The sequence below is a fragment of the Serinus canaria genome, chromosome 11 (genome assembly GCF_022539315.1).
Source record: "Serinus canaria isolate serCan28SL12 chromosome 11, serCan2020, whole genome shotgun sequence".
NCBI lineage: Eukaryota > Metazoa > Chordata > Aves > Passeriformes > Fringillidae > Serinus > Serinus canaria.
The window spans coordinates 8,547,210-8,564,543 of record NC_066325.1 but is presented as its reverse complement, the minus strand read 5'-3'; the positions used below and the strand labels follow the sequence as shown (position 1 = coordinate 8,564,543).

Sequence of the window (17,334 nt, the reverse complement as noted above, 5' to 3'; positions counted from 1 at the left end):
AAGCACACCAACAAAACTTTCCTTCCTGGACCTTGTAACTCTGGATAAAGGCTTCTCTAGTGCTAGTGTGGAAATGAAGATATTCTGACACTAAGTTTGCTTCTCTTGGAGTACCAAAGGGCAGAAGTGCATATTCCTAGGATGCTGTGAACAGAAAATTGTGTCTCCAGTTAGGCAGATGACAAAGACATGGTTAGGTATCATCCTTGAACCCAGCATGCCAGGTATCTGGCAGGGGAATTCATATCACACATAACAGCTCCTGGGTTTGTCTCACTCTCTTCCTGCTCTATCCTCTTCAGACACATTCTGGGAACAGCTCTTCAATGCCAAAGTTCAACACCCCAGCACAGTACCAGGCACTGGCAGGAGCCCTGGCTGCTCACTGCTCCTTGTTGGAATCCTGCACAGTCACCAGGGGCACAGACCAAGAGGAGTAAATGGTTACACAGAAATGTTGAAACAATGACCCAAAGAGAGGCCCAGAGCAGGAAATCAGGATTAAGATGGCACTGAGGAGCCTGATTCAAGTTAAATAGCTGTGCTGTGAAGAGACAGTATCAGCATCTACTTCACTGCTCATCCCAAAGCTTGGTCCCCCAGGGACCCACTCTGGAAAGCAGAAGGCAAAGGAAACTGCAAAATAATCTGGCACTAAATCAGAGTGGATGCAAAGTATTTTATCACAACAAGAATTGAAGTAAATCTACTGCCATTTTCTGTTAATTTCTTGCTAAAAAATACAAACTGCTTGAACCACAACTCAAAAAAAGCACTCTACTCTGTCACAGTGGGTTAAATGTCCAGCTCATACCCAAGTACCTGGGACAGCTGTGGCCACTTCCATTAGATTTTGGCCAGGAGTTCACTGTATCTAGCCAAACCCTACATGCATCAGCATTCATAAAAGTTGGGTGAAAGATGGAAAAGATTGTTATGTAAAAGGTCAAAACCCTGACAAAGGCTTTTGGGAGCCTTGGAGAGAGATGAGAAAAAAAGCCACAAGATATCTCAGAGAGTTCATCTGAAAAAGCAGATATGAATCTGCTGTGTCTGTGCATGTGTAACAGCAGATAAAAATAAGACTCTGTTAAACCTGTTACATGTACAATTCGGAATGCCTAAACAAGCTGCTGCTTTACTTTCACTGTGTCACATATCCAGCACAAAGGAGGAGTCTGATAATCACCAGAGATGCCTTTGAAATGGACCAGTGCCATCTGGAGAGCAGCACATGGGGAGGATGCTGAATAGTTAGGGCATCCCAGAAATATCACAGTGCCTTTAAGAAAAATAAACTGTGACAGTTTTTAAAAATCACCCCATGTTTATGGAGGTGCTTAGTTGTAATTCATACTTATAACACACCTTAGAGAATTACAAAGCAATTTAGAGAATTAATGTAATGACTACACCAAGGTGACAAAGTTTCACTGACTTTATTTTTAAAGCTATGCCTAAAAACGTCATTTTGTCCACAGTCCCTGATAAACAGTTGTATGCAAGATTCCTTTTAGTTACAGAGGGATGAAGGTGCTGCTCCCTAGAAGTGTCCTCGGGATCAGGTCCTGGGGCTATTCCTGTCCTAGACAGACATTATAAACAAAGGTAAGACACAGGAGAAATACTTCACATCAAACTGTAAAGGGAAGAGAGTTAAAGAAAAAGGTTCTCTCTGTATTTGTAACTGAAGTTCCTCAGAGGCACAGAGACCAGTCTGCTGATAAGCAGCAAGTTTCCGGCAGTAAAGTGATACACAAAGTACTTGGAGCCAATTTTTGATCTGCAAGACAGACAAGCCTCTCTGCATTCAACACTCACCACAGGCACCTATTTCCCTAGCAACAGCTTGTGGGGCGCTTTCATTTTGACTGAAGAACATTTAACCAGTTACATTATGAGCCCTGCACCTTGCTGCTACAGCAGCACTTGCTTTTCACACCTACCAAATTGTTCTTTGTGTGGCATTGAGCTGCTGGATCAATGCTGCACCTGCAGCACAGATTTGCTTTACCGTGTTTTGGGGTTTTTTTATTTTTTTAACTCTCTGAACTTTATCAAGCTAAAACTAGTCAAAAGTGAAAAAACCCAAAACCTTACAGTAATTAAAAAAGGTAACTTAATTACTTTGTAACAGCCATTTAACTTCCCAGATGTTTCCTTTGTCTGGAGAATTAGAGTACAGAGAAGTACACAACAACAGTTGTGTATGTAACAAGTACAGTCCTTGATTAAGGAGACCTAAATCAACAAAAGGAGACAGAAAATGTACCCAAAAAAATAATGCAACATCAACTATTAACTATCAGATCAAATGGCATACTGAGATTTTTTTTTAAGTGCCAAAAACTGAAAAATTGCAATCTAGGAAGAAGCCATTCAAAACTAAATAAAAACAATATCTTTCACTAAAAATGTAATTGAACTACACAACTCATCCATCCCAAGTTTATTTTCAGATGCTGAGGAAGGAAAAAACAAATTTTCACGAATACTATGCCCCAACAAAATACAAACTACTAATGGACATAAGCTGTAGCCTGAAGATCCAACCTGCTGGTAGTTTACTAAAGATAACCATGATTCACAGAGCTTGCATTCTGCACAGAGCCCCAGGGTCAAAGCCAGCAGTTACACACAAGGAAAGTGCTCAACCAAAACCCGTGCTATGAAGCACCTCAGGAGCAGGTCTGGCAAGAGCAGCCAAAGTCGAGAGTTCACTGGTCAGTTCTTCCCTGTAGATCAGAGAGCTCCTGTAGAAGCACAAATCACCCATTTAATTAGTGTCAGCTGTTCAAAATTCTGATAACTCTCCCTGAAGTTGTTCAGCACAATTTAAGAGCAGGCCTGAGAGTCAACTATTGCCAAAAGCACAAGAACATTATTTCAATAACCACATCCCGTAGTTAAAACACAGTAAATTCCAGAGCTATTTTTCTCCCTTGTAATCCCATTTTCCTTCTTGTGAACATACGAATTCTCAAAACCTTCTGAAACCCTTAGCCCCTGTGTGAGAAGGACAACTAATGCCTTTAAAGGAAAGAATTCAAATTCATTTCTTTCCTCCCTCCTATGGATTTTCTGCTGACAGACTCCAAATGTGTGGTATCCCCTTTCTGGCCTCCTAAAGGAATTGACCTAATACCAATACCCACCCACAAAAGGTGCAAACAAAATAAATGAATACTCAGAAGACATTTTAGGAATACAGTAGTTCCAAGCTTATAAGACACAGATAATTTTGGACTATAACAATTTATTACAGCAATTATCTTTGCTGGCACTTAAATATTCGCTGGACTTTATTCTCATGCTTCCAGAAACATATAATTCCTGAAGGAGAATGTCTGTTCAGCTGTGGCAGGAAGCACAGTGCTGAGCTTTAAATATCACATAAAATAATAATTAAGTTATTGTGTAATAGCATTATATTTTCAAAAATAAATATATAATTAGATAAGAATGCATAATGTTAAGGTTAGCAGAATGCCCGTGCTTCAGCTCCCACTGACAGCCATGGTGGTTACAAAAACAACACAGGAACCAGTGCTGTAAATTCACTTACAGAAACTCGGGGGGATCCCTTAACAGCAGCTTTTCAGTGGCAACTGGAATCAGCCCCTCTGAGCAATGGTGAGACAGAAGAGGGGATGGAATCACGAGGTTCCTTTCATTGCTTTCACGTGGCTGAAACTCCAGCACTGTTTCTGAGGTAGAGGGAAGCTGACACAGCCTCACTGCCAAGGCACAGCTCCGTACCTGCCCGAGCAGCAAACCTGACACACAGGGGAGGGCCCACGTGTGCTGCGGGAGGTGTCTGGGATGTGCTCAGCTGCAAACAGCTTCACACCTATTCATAAATCCCCATCCTCCCTTCACACAGGGTTTAGGTCAGTTTAATGAACAGAAACAGGAAGTTTTGATGTTCATTTTAAAGAAATAAAGCCACAGACCCTGGCTCTGGTTCCACAACCGGGGTGTCTACAGTAATATTTGCTCAACAAGTTTCTCCTCCTCTTCCCTCTTCCTCCCCACCACTTATTCCTATCTTGTTGCCACACCATTCTCTCAGTGTGTGCATGTCACTGTTTCTAGGACTACAGATCAACACAAGAATAACCATTTGTCTCTCCTAGGTTTTGTTCCTTTCTGCCCAAGAGGCAGACAGGGTCACTGATGGTGTGCAGCAGCTTCGAGGGCAGCTTGGCCAGCACAGCTGAGAGCAGTTGGCTGCAGAGCAGAGGCAGAACAACGAGGTGACAGCAAGAATGTGCTCCTTAACCTGAGCCAGAAGGAGGAACTGCGCTCCCACATGTGCCCCAAGATGAGGAACAGCTCAGAGAGATGCTAGGCAAGAGCCAGGAACAGAAGAGATCAGCTCCTCAGGGGAAAACAGACCTCTCAAAGCCTTTGGCACCAAGCAGGCAGTCAGGGTGGTCTGAAATTCTCTATTTTAACATATGACAAAAGCCATTAACAGTTCGGTTATGCACAGTCTGTGACTTGCAGGAAATATTCAAGACTGTAAAAAACAGAGACATAAATATAAGCAAGCAGGGAAGAGTCACTGCAGTCAGATTGGCTCACCCCACCTCTGAAAACTGAATGGGGAGATCCAAGATGCTTTCCCCAGAGCAGGGAGGAGAGTTGTAATTGCATCATTTTTCTGGATGAGCAGTGTCAACAGCTTTGGCTCTGAGTCAGTGCTGAGCCCGACAATGCCCTTGGAGGTCCCTGGGGCACGGTGCTATTGGAAGTGATGACTTTCACAACAGGCTGCTGAGCAGGATCCAAACACAAATACGCTTATGAAAGAAAGAAGAGCTGCTACTTTATTTTTCAGTAAGAGCAAGAACTCGCTGCCAGTACTTTGGGCAACTTCCAGCAGCCAAATTACTGTTAATGTCCAGAACACTTTCCACTTTTGTCTGGGAGCTTCCAGGATGAGTAAATAAGACCTCATGTACTCTTATTTCTATCAACATTTCACAGAATGAAAAAGCCAGAAATAAATCAGACTTGCTAGAATCACCCTGTGAGCACCACTCACGTCTTTTGACTGCCAGGTTTATGCTTCCACCAGTAAACACACTTCAAGTTCGCTACCTAAAGATCCAGTCATTTCACACAGAGAAAAATAAGATGTTCTTCCCTTCCAGCTTACAATTTTTACATGGCCAGAAATACACCAAAAGGAAAAGCTTAGCTCACTCTTTTAGACAGAAGCGAGTTAAGCACACAAACAGAAAAAATATCAATCATTTCTGACCAATTTGCAGCTCTAATATGTTTTTCATCTTGCACACCTTCTAGAGGCTAATCTCCAAACCAAGTATTTTTTGCATTTGATTACCAGCCTCAAAAGACATATGAGTTCACAGTGAGAAAGAAAAAGCCAAACATTTACATTTTTAGAGTGTTTCTGATGTAACACAATCTGCAAATATTTACAAATCCAAACCTCACACACTAACACTTCATTTATTTATGTTGGTTATAAATTAATTTCAACAAATGAAGCAGAAAGCACTAAAATACAATATAATGCACAATATGACAAACCCCATATTCATATTTATCACTGAGTCAGCCCACTTCATCCAGGAACTAACACCCAAGTGTTTCAGGGTAAGGAAAACCATAAACCGTGTGCAACCCTTCAGTGACCTTACCAGTGCATAAAACAGGCAAATCTACATTTCTAGGTACTCTGTGTATTACACACTGACATAAAAATGCTGTAACATTCATGTAAATCATAAAACAATTGTTTGCACCCAAACTTCTAGTATTTGATCACCATGCTAAGCCTAAGCATACAGACCTAAAACAAAAAAAAAAAGAAGGAATAAAATGTGAGTGAAAGTGTCTGGTAGGTATTTTTGTTTAAATCCACTCCTTAAAATGACTGTTAGCAGTTACTCTATTCAGGCACTTATACATTGGACTATACCAGTAATTTCATCACTGTCTAATTATTTCATATACCTCTAAGCATATGAAAGCACAAAGAAACTCCAGATGATAAAATAAACTGACATTAATTATAAGCAAACAGTCAAAACCTAGGTCTCAACTTGCTCCACAGCATTTTTACAAAAAGACTGAAAGTGTTCAGTGACAAGCATAGAAAAAGGATTTCTAAGTCTTTCACACAAGCTCCCAGCTTTAGCTGGAGTTCAAACAAAGGTTCGTGGGGGAGACAGCAGATCTGCAAGAATGAGCAAAAGCTCAAGTGACGTTCAAAGAAAACCAGTGGGGTACAAGAAAAAAGTGTCCCATTGGGAAACATACTGTACACTGTCAGTTGCAGAGGTCAAGCACAAATTCAGAAAGCATTAAGACAAGTTTTTATATTTAGACACTAGCTAGTGTCTAAATATGATGGACATGGAAACCAACACTCACTGAACTCTCCACCCACACCACTGACTTATGAAATCCTGATTTCCTAGACAAGATGACAAACAAAAGAAGTAAAATCAAAGCTGCACATCAAACAAACTACATACAAGAGAGATTTTACATGTACTACAAATACTGGATGTCCACTTTACCAACATCATGGCTGGAAACAAATCTGTACTGTGAACATAAAGCAAGGACTCAAATCAGCCACAATAAACAAAAATTAAGATTTTCCAAAAACATATTCATGGCAGCAAATATAGTAAGTAATACATCAATTTTTCTAAGTAGTGTTAGATTTTATCAATTTCCTTTAACGCTTCCTCCTTTGGCTGAGATGAATCTGGATGTTAGCACAAACTGTGGTTCCCAGGGGACGCTGACAGGGCCATGCATGAGTGACCTCCCCAGAGCCAGACCAGACACCAGAGGGGCTCTCCCCTGTAGCCAGGGAGCAGCACTTGGCTCCTCCTCTGAGCCCTTGGGTGATTCTCCCAGTGTGCCCTGGTTTTGTGACCCTACAGAAAGGATCAAGAGGAGGTCAGTCTGAGGAACAGGGATGATTCAGTGAATGACGCAGTGACGAACTCAGACTGCGGGTCAAGAAATCCCAAAGAAGAAAAGGCAGATTCTCATTCTGGCAGCAGTCAAACAAAAGAGCAGCCAGGAAGTTCATCAATAAAGGCAGATTTTTGTGTCAGTACTCTGACTCTGAGCAGGCAGTATGTCTAGTTCTGGCCTGAAATTAGTCTCTTGCACAAGCAAACTACAGGACAAACCCAAGGTAACTGCATCAGTACAAAACCCTGTGGCACAGTCCAGAGATAGAGCACATAATCTTCACTATATACTTCTTCAACTAGTGAGCTTGAAATGACTGGGAAATAGATGTCAAAAACTAAAGGTGTCCTAAGAAAGTGTTGAAAAGTTTGCCGATTTCACCATTAAGACAGGAAGAAAGTTATAAGTATGTTTAAGCCCACTGACACAGCATTAGTGTTTTATCAGAATATTAATGTCAGCAGACTTTTTGAGTGAACCTACATCACAAAATTGTGGTTTAAACAAAGCTTTTAGGATTTAACTACAGAGAAGAATTTGCCTTAGGTCAAAAGGTGATATCATAAGACAAGTGAGAAATCAGCATGCAGTTCTGAAAGCCTTTTTTCTTTTTGTAAACAATTCATAACCAAAAGCTATGTTTGCAAGGAAGGTGCAGTGATCCCTCAGATTACCATCATGTTACTAAAAACTCACTGCTGCCTATGTTCCATGCTGTTAGCTATATAGCAACATAGAAAGGAAAAAATAATTAATGAATAGTTTATGGCAATACAAGCAATCACCTCAAGCAGGTTTGAACTAGAGAAAATGACATCTTGAGATCATTCCGACTCAAGTTTTACTTCCAATAAAAAGACACACAATACATTTTTTGTGCTAAAAAGATCTGTCCAAATTATCAAAGACTTTTTTAAAGGCCACCATGGCAAAGAAAGCTGCCTATCTAGTTACACAAGCAAATTATCAGCAGATCAATTAAATCATGAGGAATAATAGCATATAAAATTTCCCATAGTAACTGCCAATATACAACCTCACAGCCTCCTGTAAAGAAAAGCAGAATAATTTGTCTCACATTTACTTTATATTGGATAACAGTATACACAGGTAATAACTAAGGCATTTTAATTTACCCCGACAACATTTTGTGCAGGCACTCTCTCAGGTGATTGTCTAAAAATGAGTGTGGCCATAATTACCATGTTGCTCCCCTGGTGTAAGAACATACATTTATGTTAGAAGATATTTGTGCAGCCTGTGTGCACTGCTGGGGGAGGTGAGGAAGCTCTGCTCTGCTATTACAAATTCCTCCTGGCTGTCACAGAAGCTGACACATATCTGAAGTTTTCCTAGACATTACTAAAACTCTTTAAGCAAACAGTCCTTCATGTGACACAGAGCAGGCTGGCTGGATGTCCCTGCAGCAAGGTAGAGCAGCACTCAGCCTCCTGTGCTGAATGAGACACCAACAAAGATCATCCACAATCACCTGGCTGTTCCCTAGCAGAACAGGTGGTTGGTGCATCTAAAAACCAGTTTTTCAGGTCTGAACTCAAATTGTATGGTAACCATGCAACAGACCACCCGAGGGTCTGTGACTGGCCAGGGGGTCACACAGCAACACAGGGAACAGGAATGAAAGGCTGCTTGATCCTTCTCACAGAGCAAAGAAAAGCCCATGCTGGGGGTGTCAAGTACAGGAACAGGGATATGGGAACCCTGGGCAGCATTGACCAAATCCCAAAGAACACTTCAAAGAGGGAAGATTCAGCAAACAGCATGCTGTATGGTTTGTTTTGCACTGACAGGCAGTCACTAGCATCACTTGGAAAACTTAAAAAATTCCCCCTACTACTAGCTCTATGTCATTATGACTGTCAGCTACCTCATGCCTCCAAGAGTAAAGTATTTCTAGCTCATGGGACTCCAGAAAAGTTTGTTTACTTCAAAAAGACAGAGTCAGAACTGATTTTAATGTCCAGGGCATTTGTTCCCTAGGTCCAGGCTCAGTGAGTGGGTGCAGAGAGGCAGCACCCAGAACCCTGAGGTGCTTAAAGCACTTGCACATGGGGTGGACAAATACAACAGGCTGGTGTCTTGCAAAGAAGGCACAAATCAGGGTGATACCATCACTAAGCTGCATACAAAAAGAGAACTTATTAAAATTCAACCACGAGGCTGGAAAGAGTGGTGGAGTTGTTCCCCACTCAGAACTGGCACACTTCCCCTGCCCACTGCCAGCCCACTGCTCTGACAGCACAGTTCAGGTCACAGCAATTTAAAAGTATTTCTGGATAATCTGATTTCCAACATGTTAGGCAGCAGCTTCAGAAGTGCTTTTAAAACACACAAGGTTTCTGAAGACATACGCTGCCTTCTCCCTTCTGGTCTCTCCAGAGTCCCCTCCCATCAGGGGCACTAACCCAAGCCTGACTCTGGATCAGGGCAAGTTCTTCCCAAGTCCACTCTAGTATCATTATGCAATAATAATACAATATAACTAGGTCTCCTCTGCCTGCAACCCATCCCATTTCTGTGAGGGCAGTGCACAGTTAAAGAAATCCTTCCTTCTCCACCTGATCTCACTTTTTTCACCTCTTGAAAATCCTTCTGTTTTTAATGAGAACATTTTTATAGCATGTAAAAACTGCAACAACTGATTCATGGCTTTCCAAATCCCAGAGTTCCCCTACTTTCTACAACCAACACTCCTCAGACTAACAGCAAGCAGTAAGTTTGGTTGTTCAGGGTATTTTTTTGTCCACTGCTTCTTAAAAAATTGTCTGTTTGTAAGTGCACAAGCCCAAAGAATGATGCCTCAGGTACTAATGAACAGAATACAATGGACCTGCCATTCAGAAAGATAAAAAGAAACAAGCACAATATTTTGGATTCTGTGGCCTTCAGAACTGATGCTTTAGTTTTCTTATTTATACCAATAGATATTTATGTACCTTTACATAGATACATTTTTATTGGCAGCAGAGAGCTGCAGGACAAGCCTAACCATGAACAATCCAATTTAAAACAGGTACAGGAGAATCTATTTCCCAGTACAGCTGCCTGCACAAAGGCAGGACAGAAATTAATTCAACATGTAAAACAAGTGTTTAATGCTACTCTGATAAACCAGTTTAGCTACAACTACATCCAAATTCCCTGTGTAAACATGCTTGACAAATGGTTATGGAATACAGAATTAATATAAGAAAAGAGCAACTCTTATTTGTTGCTTAAATTTGTCCAGAATTTTGAAAAGCAAAAGTTTCCCTTTTCTACTCCTAACAGATTATTCATGAATTGCAATTTAATCTCCTTTATCTAAAAAGATCATTAAATAATTGTCTGTACCTGACCAAAGGCAAATAACACCCACCTGCAGCTCTGCTCAGACTGACAACCTGTGTCACTGAATCCTGTCCTACAACTCCACCAGTGAGCCCTGAACATGCAAGCCATCAACACATCAGCTAGCTGGGGAAAATAAAACAGCCTGTGTGGAATTTCACCTTTTGTGGCACTGTGAAAACTGCATCAAACTCTTCTTACCAAGTAACTACACTGAGGTTTCCTATTTCTTTGAAAGATAATCATGGTGTTCGTACTGTTTTCAAATCAAGTTCTCACTTTCTCAGAGCATCTCCTAGCTTTGAGTGCCTTCCAATGTGAATTTCATGTCATTATCTAATGTGCAACAACACTGCAAACCACAATATACATCAGCTCAGCTGTTGCTGCAGCACTGCAAAGCATCTTCTGCCTTATTTTAAAAGTGCAGCATCCTGAGGAGGAGGGGGCTTGTAATTGTTACAATTAACAATCTAAAAATAAAAAGTAAAAACTCCTACATTCAAAACAGGATATTCCTCAGGAACTTGACCAAAAAAATAGATGATTTTTAAAAAGTACTACAGTGAAATATTTTTATGTTCATTTCCTGCTGTACAAGTAAAACAGAGGAACAGTACTCACTCTTAAGAAATACTGAAATTGGGGTAACGATTCAGCTGGCAATACCTTAAACCAAAACAGAGTCCAGGTCACTTTTACAGCATGTTTCAGAAATATAACTTACTGCTTGGATAACCAGGAGCCCAATTGCACAGCACAGCCACCACTGACGAGGAGGGAATTGTTCCTGCCTGACTCTCTACAAGTTCAACAATATGTTCTGGCCACTTCCTCTAGCCTGGTTGTTCTGTTCCTACAGAGGAAAAAAAAATCATACTTAAAAAATGCTTATCCTATGAAAAAAACCCTGTGTTTTGTCCATTTAGCTTCGTGAATCATCTCTGCAGCAGGTCAGATGAGCACCAGGGCTGACTCCAGAGTGGAGTGGAAGCCCAGGGGCAGGAAGTGAACAGAGCTGCTGGCTTTCAGTGACAGCTGCTCCTTGAGCCAGCTTAGCTGCACCCTAAAAATCACAGCCTTCTCTGCACTTACTTCTGTATTCATATTCAAAATTATATATTTCTAGGAAAAAACCACTTTTTTAACCCAATCATTAGTCACTGTTACATAAAAAGTGAGCAGAAAGGGATTTAAAGTTCTCAGGATTTTCCCAAAAAAGGCTGTTCCCTCCTGTATTACACAAGACCTTGCTGGGAAAAAAAAGAAAAATTGTGAACAAGGTGGATACTTCATAACAGAGCAAAACTGGGCCCGAAAACCCCAAAACTCAATCTGCTCACTAGATTACAAAGTGACTGGTAGTAAGAGCAAATCTAGAGGAAGATAATTTTTAACCTCAAAACGCAGTTCCTGATTAAAATGTATTAGTAATGCTGACATATATCTAACACATTTTCTGTTATCTTAGTTTATTCCAACAAACATGTTTCTCACAAATATATAAATGTTTGATTCCTTGGCATTGACATACCTGTCATCTTCAAAGTGGGAACTGCCAGCAAAAGAGGAGCAGCAGGTTAGGCAAAGAGTGTCAGAAAGTGAGAAAGTTCTGATAGCAGTACCCCAACTTCCTTTCAAATGAGAAAATTGAAACCAAAATTCTTTTTGGCTACTGTGACTTATTTTTCTGATTCATTCCCACACATGCTCAGCAGCAATAACAGGGAAAAAGAGAAAGACACACAGAAAAGCTCCAGCACAAAGTTCATCCTCTCTCAACTTGACCCAGTCTGGGTTTTTTCCCCACAGCCTGACCAAGCCTGAGCTTGTTTGAGCAAGCAGGCCCTGCCTGAAATACCACAGCAGATGGGCTCAGGTTGAGCTGAGCCAGGTGCTAAGAACATCTGACATTTAAGTGATCAGGGCTTTATCACCATTTCCATTAATTTCAGCTGAGTTTAAATAAACCCCAGTGAGCTCAGTCTGTCCCCATCCACCTCTGTGAGATCCTTCTTAGCTGCACTCCTTGCCCAGCCCTTCCATGTGCTCTGTCATCCTACTGGAATGCTTGTTCCCTCACCATTTTGGTTACTTGGATAGAAAACAATATTCTAGTAATTAGTCACTGCTAGATGGTTTATTCATCAACTAGTTCTTTCAAAGAACCCCCTGAATGAATGTATATATTTATATTAAAAAAGCAGAAAATGTCCCAGACTGGACATTAGGTAAATAAGTCAATATTGAAACCCAGGCTATATTATAAATGAAGAGCATTTTACTACAATATTTCAATTCAACTCATTGAAATGCTAACTTATCATTATTAGTCAGAACAAAAATTCAAAGAGTGAAAAGTAACAGCCTAAACCCAAAATTATACAGTTACAGGCAAACTACTTCTACATTTGTCTACCTATAAAACACTTACTGTGTTGTCTCTTTTCTTGAAATAAAGCATGCCATACCTGACAACTTTATTAAAGCCCTTTAAAGCATTTTTGTATTGATTCTTTTTTGTATTGATTCTTTTTTGTATTGATTCTATGGATTGTGGCTTATAACAAGCCATTTACAAGGCAGCATTATTAAAAAAAGAAAAGGAATTTACTGCTATTCTTGCTGAACACCTCAAAAAAATACATTCCTTTTGTTGTGTGCTGAATGACAACTTGCACGACAAACAGTACTTGTCTGTGCATCCCACAGAACAGAGGGTGGGACAAAGCCCTACTACTGCCCTTAAGGGGTGCAGGACACTGGAGAATGAGCCTGAAATTAATCTCCTTCACTTCAGTTCTCTTTGCCAGAAGGCGCCAGCAGCGACCTGAGCAGAGCAAACACCCAGACACGGTGTGAATGCAGCAGACAGAGCACCTGAGGGAGAAGCTGCCAGAAACAGCCAGCTCTGCTCAAAGAAACTTGTCCCCTTTCTCTGACTTGCACCAGTTGCAGTCTTGGTAATCTTTGTTATTTCGTGTTTAACTAGAATCATTGCTTATTCACCTTAGTTTTGTGCCCACAGACAGAAGTTAAACACACCCTGTTGGTTCCTTCTCTCTAATTACAGACCAGAAGCCACTTTTAATGCTGAAAAGAGGATTACAGAACAGCTGTTAAGAGAGGAAGGTTCTGGCCATTAGCTGTGAGGGAAGCTCTTAGGAAAAGCTGTGCACAGAGCCCTGCTGTCACAGGAGAACCAGTTCTGACTTCGTTTCTTCGTTAAAGCACCAACAGCCCTGAAGCCTCTGAACTGCAGGGCCCGTGCTGGAGAAATCAAACCAGCAGCTTGGCTGCTGCAGAGGAGAAGGTTTGTTTATTTTTATGAAAGTGCTACTGAAAAGAGACTACACAAAACAAAGCTATTTGAAGGGCACATTTTGACACATGTTACAATTCCAAGGTACTGAGGTAAAGCAATACTTTGGCTGGAAAAGGAACAGCAGCCCCAGTTTCTACTTAAATTATGCTGTTTATCTTTGAGTAACCTAGACGGAATCATTCCACCTTTTACACCCTCATTTTATTAACTAAAGAGGTAACGTTCAGCAGTAGCAACCTACATGTGGTGTGCAGGAAATATCATATCATTGCAGCACATTTATGCTATTATATGTTACTATTAAGCAAAGAAAAACACTCCCAAAGGAAAGATCCAATGCAGGGCTTGTCCCCCTGCCTGCATATATGAACACCCTGCTGCTCAGCACCACTCCTCCTGTCTAAGGAGCCTCAGGAAGATGATAGGATGGTGTCAGAGGTGAAAGACAACAACAACAGTTATTTAAAGAGATTTCCAAGTCTCTGGAGATAACAATGATAATGATTTTTATTATGAGATAAGGGTGTTGTAAAACTCCTAATTTTTTAAGGCAGCGGTTTTTTCCGCATGCAAATGTTCTGGTTTTGTAAGAGTAGGAGGAAATCCAAGCTCTGTGTCTTTACTGTTCTAAAAATGCAAAATATAAAACTCAATTTCTTTTTTCAAACACAGGACAGACTCCTGGTGAAGTCTGCTGTAACGGCCTGAGGAAGAAGTTGCACTTCCTTATTGTAAGGCAAGATGATCTGTGCACAGTGCTTACAAACCATTTCACACTGTAACATCCTGTCAGTTCAGCAAACAAGCATCTTGAAACTTTGCAGATGCTAGTTTAACAGATTATCCCCCTCTTTTGTATAAGGTACTCAGCCTTTAAAAGAAACGTTTAACTCCTCAAATGGCGTTTTACACCCTGCGCTTCACAATTTAAATATTGACCGGGTTTTACTTGGGAAGGAGAGAGCTCTTAGGCTCAGGCAGGTCCCGGCTTTCACCTGAAGAGCCTCGCTGGTTTGAGGAAGCCCTGTAAGGCTGTGGCGGTGCCCAAGTGTTTGGAGCTGCCCATGGGCTCAGCTGATGGTGGCGGAGAGCGAAGGGCGGGGGGCAGCGGGGGCAGCGGCTCCCCAGAGCCCCCGAGCATCACCCCGCTGCTGCCCCTGCACACCTCAGCCCCCAGCCGGACTTCCCAGGGCGCTAAAACACTCCTCGATTTACACTAAAAGAGTGGGTATTTCTATACAGAAAAATCCCAGGTGGCACTTGCAGTACAGCAGCTTTGCAGATGCTGAGTGCATTGTATTAATCTGGAACAAATCCAGGTAGTCTGGATACTTTTTCAGAAAGATAAAACGTAGCTTCAGCACTAAGTGTAAGACTGAGGGAACAATAACTGGGTGAAGTATTTCACCTATATTTTACAAACTTCATAATAAGTTAGAACAAGTAATTTTGATAAGTTCTGTAACGTTAAACCCAAGTCAAAGGTGAAACACAAGAATAAATCCAAGATTTCAATTTAGAGATTTCATTTTAATTCCATGGGGAATACTGTCTTTTTCTATTATTTTAATCTAAGAGCAACTGGCAATTACACAAACACCCACCTTGACATGAAACAGTGATCATCATCCCTAGGCTTACTCCTTAAACTAATTAGCGGTGCACCAGCACCTGCTCTTTCACTTAGCCAGCCGTGAGGACACGAATGCCCGCGCACATTAGGGAATGAAGTCTCTCCCCTGTTTACCCTAACGGCGTTGACATTAGCTTCATTAAGAAAAATTTAAGAAGTCTAATGGCTGCTTTACAAGAACCCCCAATGACCCTAATTGCTGCTACTAATGGCTTCTGGAAACAAAACTAACATGCCATAATGGCCATCAGAAATCCGTACTGGCTTACTGTGTTCAGAGCAGCATTCCCCGTACCCCTCGCTTCTGTTCCACACTTTTGTGTGCACTTCTGGAGAGGGGAAACTGTCAAGGTGTGGTGACTTTGGCAAATACACCTCAATACATTCTTTTTCCACCTACAGGGTGGAAATAAAAATCCTTCCAGATCAGGACTTAAACATTTGAAAGATCAGGATACCTAAATAAACAAACAAAAAATGTATTTACTTTTGACATAGATACAAGCTTTAAACCCTCCTGGAGTTTTTCTCTTGGTCTCCTGGAATCCTGCATGCTTAAAAAAAGTATTGGAAATCATTCTTATTAGTCTTCAAAATATATAATAGCTACAGAACTTCTTTATAGTAATTTTCCTTTTTTTGGCATAAAGACATCAGATAAATTGGTTCACCTGTTTATTCTTTTTTTCTTTCTTCTTTTTTTTTTCTTGAGATGAGTTCCTGTTAGAAGTTCCCAGGTCACTCTTTTCTATTAAAAACCCCAAAAAAACCAACCAAACAAACAAAAATCATCACCCCCTGAACTCCTCCATCATGAATTTCAACCAAAAGCAGTAAGGACATTAATGCAGGTACACTGCATTTCAATAATGCAGCCTATTTCCCTATGAAGAAATTTTCATATTGCAGTGCTAAGATGCTTTATTTCCTATAATAAATCTCAACCACTTCAGAATCAAATCCAAAGTTTTTAGGTACATTTGTGTAGATTTTCCCCACTTAGTATTGCACATCACTAATCACAGCATGGTCTTGGGCCACAACCAAGCATGTCAGGCTCTCAGTAATACAAATAAAATATAAGACAAATGACAGGAGAAAAACAGACTTCTGTGCTGAACCAAATTAAAACATTACACTGCATATTTACTTTGCCTGTCCAAAAAGGGTTTCAAAGCGTCTCTGCTCAGTTCTCAGCTCTAGTGCTGACCACATCCTTACTGCTTATGAGAGAAGTCTCAGGCTTAACAGACTTAAGTATGGTCCTGGGTTGCTGGTGATGACATGTCCCTGTCCCAGATATCCTTCACCTGCCGCTGGCAAACACCAGATCCCAGCAACAGTGACCCAACGCTGAACTACATGTTTTAAAGTGTTTTAACCCCTTTATTATAAGCTAGTTATAAAAATGCCATAACACATCCCATGGAGATTAGAACTTACCTATTTAGCAGTAAAACAAGACACAAACCAAACTTCTGAAAAAAGACACAGACCACACTGCTGATATTTCAAGCTCTCATTGGCATTTAAGTACCTCCTTCAGCAGTTTAAAGCCCTACCGTGTTAAAAAAGTGCAATCCAAAAAGGATCTGAAATTCCCTCTACTAAAACCAAGCCAGCTTTTGGCTTCCAAGCGCCAAAGACCACCCCCAACTTCTCCATTCGTGTGCCAATACTCAGGCCTCGCAGCTTTACCAAATCCTCCTTCTCTGAGCGAAATAAACTTGGAGAAAAGGTTAGGGCCTCCACATTTGCTCGCCGTTCCCAAGTGTATCAAGTGGTGCCATACGAGGTAGTAAATAGCCATTACACGGGAAACCTGTCGAGCCTTGGACTCCTCCTGTCGCTGCCCGAGCAGCGCGACCCCCGAGCCCTCACTCCCAGGGCGCTCTCACCTGCAGCCGAGGAAGAGCAGCGGACTGCGGGTCGGGGCTGGGGCTGGGACCGGGCTCTGCTCTTCCTCTTCCTCCTCCTCCTCCTGCCGCCGCCGCCCGAGGTGTCTCTGGGGCCCGCGGAGCCACCCCGGCGCGGCGAGGGCGGGACCGCGGCGGCA

At 41.4% G+C, this 17,334-nt stretch overlaps 1 protein-coding gene across 6 annotated transcripts in view; it reads right to left on the bottom strand.

Moving 5' to 3' along the window:
* ADCY7 (adenylate cyclase 7) overlaps positions 1 to 17,334 on the bottom strand; it is a 59,751-nt gene extending 42,417 nt beyond the window's left edge. For 2 of the 6 annotated variants that reach the window (XM_018914574.3, XM_018914578.3), the window contains exons 1-2: positions 17,177 to 17,320; positions 11,048 to 11,176 (exon numbers count right to left, since the gene is read on the bottom strand). The gene's annotated coding sequence lies outside the window, so the exon portion shown is untranslated. Of the gene's footprint in view, positions 1 to 2,677; positions 2,754 to 3,565; positions 3,793 to 11,047; positions 11,177 to 17,176 lie in introns of those variants that run through there. The other 4 variants (XM_018914576.3, XM_018914573.3, XM_018914579.3 and 1 more) reach the window with 4 other exon arrangements.